Source organism: Oncorhynchus mykiss, chromosome 18 (genome assembly GCF_057628025.1).
Source record: "Oncorhynchus mykiss isolate SJ-2025 chromosome 18, ASM5762802v1, whole genome shotgun sequence".
Classification (NCBI taxonomy): domain Eukaryota; kingdom Metazoa; phylum Chordata; class Actinopteri; order Salmoniformes; family Salmonidae; genus Oncorhynchus; species Oncorhynchus mykiss.
The window spans coordinates 77878615-77884773 of NC_143039.1; positions in this window are offsets into that span (position 1 = coordinate 77878615).

Sequence of the window (6159 nt, forward strand, 5' to 3'; positions counted from 1 at the left end):
ACACTGCTACACGCCCCGCTTTTCTGGTCTAATAGACGACAACAACAACTGTCACAATAAGCGGTTTCTTATAGCGTAGTGAGAGACTACTGTGTGTCAGTGCCCTTCACAGTGCATTCAGACCCCTTCACTTTTCTCCACATTTTGTTAAATTACTTGCCTTTATTCTAAAATTGATTAAATAACTTTTTTTCCTCATCAATCTACACACAAAACTCCATAATGACAAAGTGAAAACAGGTTTTATAATTGTTTTGTAAATGTACTAAAAAACAGAAATACCTTATTTACATAAGTATTCAGACCCTTTGTTATGAGATTCTAAATTGATCTCAGGTGCTTCCTGTTTCCATTGATCATCCTTGAGATGTTTCTACAACTTGATTGGAGTCCACCTGTGGTAAATACAATTGATTGGACATGATTTGGAAAGGCACACACCTGTCTATATAAGGTCCCACAGTTGACAGAGCACGTCAGAGCAAAAACCAAGCCATGAGGTCGAAGGAATTGTCCGTACAGCCACGAGACAGGATTGTGTCGAGGCAGAGATCTGGGGAAGGGTACCAAAACATTTCTGCGGCATTGAAGGTCCTCAAGAACGCTGTGGCCTCCATCATTCTTAAATGGAAGAAGTTTGGAACCACCAAGACTCTTCCTAGAGCTGGCCACCCAGCCAAACTGAGCAATCGGGGGAGAAGGGCCTTGGTCAGGGGAGAAGGGCCTTGACCAAGAACCTGATGGTCACTCTGACAGAGCTCCAGAGCTCCTCTGTGGAGATGGGAGAACCTTCCAGAAGGACAACCATCTCTGCAGCACTCCACCAATCAGGCCTTTATGGAAGAGTTGCCAGACAGAATCCACTTGTCAGTAAAAGGCACATGACCAGCCCGCTGGGAGTTTGCTGAAAGGGACCTAAAGGAGAGAAACAAGATTCTCTGGTCTGAATGTCAAGCGTCACGTCTGGAGGAAACCTGGCACCATCCCTACGGTGAAGCATGGTGGTGGCAGCGTCATGCTGTGGGGATGTTTTTCAGTGGCAGGGACTGGGAGACCATCGAGGGAAAGATGAACGGAGCAAAGTACAGAGAGATAATTGATGAAAACCTGCTACAGATTGCTCAGGACCTCAGACTGGGGCGAAGGTTCACTTTCCAGCTGGACCATGACCCTAAGCACACAGCCAAGACAACGTATGAGTGGCTTCGGGACAAGACTCTGAATATCCTTAAGTGGCCGAGCCAGAGCCCGGACTTGAACCTGATCTAACATCTCTGGAGCGACGCTCCCCATCCAACCTGACAGGGCTTGAGAGGATCTGCAGAGAAGAATGGGAGAAACTCCCCAAATACAGGTTGTACCAAGCTTGTAGAGTCATACCCAAGAAGACTTGAGGCTGTAATCACTGCCGAAGGTGCTTCAACAAAGTACTGAGTAAAGGGTCTGAATACTTATGTAATTTAGATATTTTAGTTGTTGTTTTTTTTATACATTTTAAACAATTTTGAAAAACCTGTTTTTGCTTTGACATTATGGGGTATTGTGATGTCATTATGGGGTATTGTGATGTCATTATGGGGTATTGTGATGTCATTATGGGGTATTGTGATGTCATTATGGGGTATTGTGTGTAGATTGATGAGAAGAAAATATATATATTTTAGAATAAGGCTGTAAGGTAACAAAATGTGGAAAAAGTCAAGGGGTCTGAATACTTTCCGAATGCACTGTATGTGTCAGGTCTGACATTTTTTTTGTTTGTATATTTCTTACTCCTTAGTTGCAAGTTAAGGCTGTGTGTTTGGTGTGTACCATTTGTTTTACAGGTAGCCTACAGTACCTGCCTTTTTTCTGAAAACTTTCTCGTCCTCATTCTGCCTCTGTTCATACCTTTGCCCCAGAGTTTTACCCGTTCCATTGACAGGAAAATTCCTGGCCATATTACAGTACGGACAGTACTAGCCTTCCTCTGCGCCACGTCACTCCCACCTGAACTATCTATGTCACTGTGTCACATTATTATAAGGTAGAGAAGTCTATTACGTTATAGTTTAAGGTAGAGAAGTCTATTAAGTTATAGTTTAAGGTAGAGAAGTCTATTACGTTATAGTTTAAGGTAGAGAAGTCTATTAAGTTATAGTTTAAGGGAGAGAAGTCTATTAAATTATAGTTTAAGGGAGAGAAGTCTATTAAATTATAGTTTAAGGGGGAGAAGTCGTCTCATGAGGATTTTCATTGGTGGTGTTGTACTTTTTTTTATCTTCATTTAAACAAAATGGTTTTACTTCACTGTGTAATTGTTTAATTTATGCAGATATTCACAACCCTTTACCACAATGACCATAGTGTGATTGACTGGCTAGAGAACCAACCCAACCCTGCTATAATTCTAAGAGTTCCTAGGTGTTACCCTCTGGGAGCTGGTCTTCAGGTCCCAGACACGGCTACATGGTTCATGGTTCATCAACAGGACGGCTGCCATATAACTGTCTTTCTTTTATCGTCAGTCCCTTCCAAGGATTCATCGTTCCTGTGTGAAGTCCCGTAACTCAGTCCTGTAACTCAGTCTGTAACTCAGTCTGTAACTCAGTCTGTAACTCAGTCTGTAACTCAGTCTGTAACTCAGTCTGTAACTCAGTCTGTAACTCAGTTTGTAACTCAGTCTGTAACTCAGTCTGTAACTCAGTCTGTAACTCAGTCTGTAACCCAGTCTGTAACTCAGTCTGTAACTCAGTCTGTAACTCAGTCTGTAACTCAGTCTGTAACTCAGTCTGTAACTCAGTCTGTAACCCAGTCTGTAACTCAGTCTGTAACTCAGTCTGTAACTCAGTCTGTAACCCAGTCTGTAACTCAGTCTGTAACTCAGTCTGTAACTCAGTCTGTAACTCAGTCTGTAACTCAGTCTGTAACCCAGTTTGTAACTCAGTCTGTAACTCAGTTTGTAACTCAGTCTGTAACTCAGTCTGTAACTCAGTCCTGTAACTCAGTCTGTAACTCAGTCTGTAACTCAGTCTGTAACTCAGTCTGTAACTCAGTCTGTAACTCAGTCTGTAAGGTAGCACCTTATTTCTAATTTCTTGAAGCTTGACATTGTTCTCTTGAAAAAGAAGAAGAACATAACTAAGGAAAAGGATAGAAGAAGAACATAACTAAGGAAAAGGATAGAAGAAGAACATAACTAAGGAAAAGGATAGAAGAAGAACATAACTAAGGAAAAGGATAGAAGAAGAAGAACATAACTAAGGAAAAGGATAGAAGAAGAAGAACATAACTAAGGAAAAGGATAGAAGAAGAAGAACATAACTAAGGAAAAGGAAAGGATTTGATCTCAGAACTGTTTATACGTAGAAGAAGAAAGAAGTTCTCTGGACACTTCCCACTGGGCAGACTCTGGACAGTTCCCACTGGGCAGACTCTGGACACTTCCCACTGGGCAGACTCTGGACACTTCCCACTGGGCAGACTCTGGACACTTCCCACTGGGCAGACTCTGGACAGTTCCCACTGGGCAGACTCTGGACACTTCCCACTGGGCAGACTCTGGACACTTCCCACTGGGCAGACTCTGGACAGTTCCCACTGGGCAGACTCTGGACACTTCCCACTGGGCAGACTCTGGACACTTCCCACTGGGCAGACTCTGGACACTTCCCACTGGGCAGACTCTGGACACTTCCCACTGGGCAGACTCTGGACACTTCCCACTGGGCAGACTCTGGACACTTCCCACTGGGCAGACTCTGGACACTTCCCACTGGGCAGACTGGACAGTTCCCACTGGGCAGACTCTGGACACTTCCCACTGGGCAGACTCTGGACACTTCCCACTGGGCAGACTCTGGACACTTCCCACTGGGCAGACTCTGGACACTTCCCACTGGGCAGACTCTGGACACTTTCCACTGGGCAGACTCTGGACACTTCCCACTGGGCAGACTCTGGACACTTCCCACTGGGCACGGACGTCTATTCCACGTTGATTTAATGTCATTTTATTGAAATGATGTGGAAACAACGTTGATTCAACCAGTGGGTTGTTTTAGACAGAACCAAACAAATACTATTGTGTTTTACTGTTGGTTCTGGTTGGTTCTGTTGGTTCTGGTTGGTTCTGTTGGTTCTGTGTGTTTCTGGTTGGTTCTGTTGGTTCTGTTGGTTCTTTTTTATTCTGTTGGTTCTGTGTGTTTCTGGTTGGTTCTGTTGGTTCTGTGCTTGTTACTTCAAATGGACTTGGGGATATTTGGGAATATTTAAAATATCATGTAACCAGTGAACTGGACACTAAAACCATGCTGTTTGGATTAAATGTATGTCACTCCTTTCACCTGAAACGCTATGTATACACACCCTGCAATAAAACGACATTGTTCAGTAAAATGTGAGTGTGTGTAATAAATTATAATTATAATTATTAGGTACAGTTTCACACATGTACAAGTGTGTATTAGACACGTGTGAAATGGAAATGTTGTGTTTGATATCCAAACTCCCATCTTGAAGAGTAGGGTATCGGCCAGGAGAGTGGGGTCACGGCCAGGAGAGTGGGGTCACGGCCAGGAGAGTGGGGTCAAGGCCAGGGGAGTGGGGTCACGGCCAGGAGAGTGGGGTCACGGCCAGGAGAGTGGGGTCGCGGCTAGGGGAGTGGGGTCGCGGCCAGGAGAGCGGGGTCACAGCCAGGAGAGTAGGGTCACAGCCAGGGGAGTGGGGTCACAGCCAGGGGAGTGGGGTCACGGCCAGGGGAGTGGGGTCACAGCCAGGAGAGTAGGGTCACGGCCAGGGGAGTGGGGTCACGGCCAGGAGAGTGGGGTCACGGCCAGGAGAGTGGGGTCACAGCCAGGAGAGTGGGGTCACAGCCAGGAGAGTGGGGTCACAGCCAGGGTATCAACCATTATCAACAGCAACCCTGGACCAATTAGGGTTAAGTGCCATGCAACGGAACGGGGAGTCGAACTAGCAATCTTTCTGTTACTAGACCCAACGTTCTAACCACGTGGCTACCTGCCCTGTGTGTGGACGTGCTTATGGGTGAGTACATTTATGCTGTAGCCTACATCAGTGGTTGATACAAGACCCACTAAAACAGGATTGTCATAACTCACACATTTAAGGTGATCGATATTTGATATTTGTCATTGCTGGATTGCTCATTATACTCAGAGATCAGCGTTGGTTGTTGGGTTGAGGATGTTGCTGGTTAAACTAGGGAGAAGTACATATCGTCAAGCAGATTGACTGTGAACCCTCCTACTGTTGTGCGTTTAAACCACAAAGGAAGTTAGTTAGCCTAACGTCCTGCAGATGTCGCTGTGAGTAAAGGAAGAATAGTTTCAGAATTTCCCCCCACACTAAACAAGGGCGGCAGGGTAGCCTAGTGGTTAGAGCGTTGGACTAGTAACCGGAAGGTTGTGAGTTCAAACCCCCGAGCTGGACAAGGTACAAATCTGTCGTTCTGCCCCTGAACAGGCAGTTAACCCACTGTTCCCACTGTTGAAAATAAGAATTTGTTCTTAACTGACTTGCCTGGTTAAATAAAGGTAAAATAAAAAAATAAAAAATCTAACTATTTTAAGTAAAATACGCTGGATCAAAAACAAAAGTTATCGACAGGTTTGATGGAAACGGAAAATGTTTCGGGGTAAATTTTCCAAATTATGATTCCAAATTATGATGAACTTCACAGGGTGGTGAAAGTGTGAAGGTGATGAGTTTGATGCTCCTTTCCAATAAATACCGAGGGTGTTATTCTGGTGACACGATGATCGATGCTTGGCTGCCGTTTGACAACTAAAAATGATCTCGCTATTTTGTCCATAATAATAATCTCATCGTGTAGGCAATACGTGGGCTCTAGCCAACAGCGCCATGAGGGTACGTGCAAATACCAGAGTGGGCACATTCGCTATATAACGCAAAATACAAATTGTGAGAAGTAGAGTTGAAAATGGGATGGGAAACCTTTAATCCTTAAAACGTCTAAACCAGAGCTTCTACTAAACTAACATATGGAGTTGTTTTAAAATGGTCATAGCAAAGATAATTTAGCTATTTGATTTAGAATTTAAAGACCCCTTAAGGTATAAATATATATATATATATATATATATATATATATATATATAAAACATATTTGATTAAACATAGAAACGCATTGAATAACAG